This window comes from Fukomys damarensis, unplaced genomic scaffold (genome assembly GCF_012274545.1).
Source record: "Fukomys damarensis isolate Sample0158 unplaced genomic scaffold, DMR_v1.0_HiC HiC_scaffold_37, whole genome shotgun sequence".
NCBI classification, from domain to species: Eukaryota; Metazoa; Chordata; class Mammalia; order Rodentia; family Bathyergidae; genus Fukomys; species Fukomys damarensis.
The window spans coordinates 27,587,827-27,588,161 of NW_022900949.1; positions in this window are offsets into that span (position 1 = coordinate 27,587,827).

A 335-nucleotide genomic window follows, 5' to 3' on the forward strand; every position below is an offset into this window, starting at 1 on the left:
CGCAGGAGGAGGAGCCTGGGCCGCAGGGGCCGCGTTTGCTAGGTGTAGACTCGGGCATCTTGGGAAAATGAAGGCGTCTCTGTGCCCTGTCCTCCGAGCCCGGCTTCTGCTCGCCCCGCTGCCCTGGTGCACTCCCTGCACGAGCCCCGTGGACCCGTGCGCCCTGCACGGGTCCAGGCTCGGGTGACGTCGCCGTCTGGGGCGGCACCAGTTCTCCCCACCCCCCAACACACACGAGCGCACACACCTTCTGAAGGGGGAAACTGAGGCCGGGCGCCAGAGGCCACTCGCCAAGGTCACGGCACGAGTGGCGCAGCAGACAGGAGGGCAGTGCT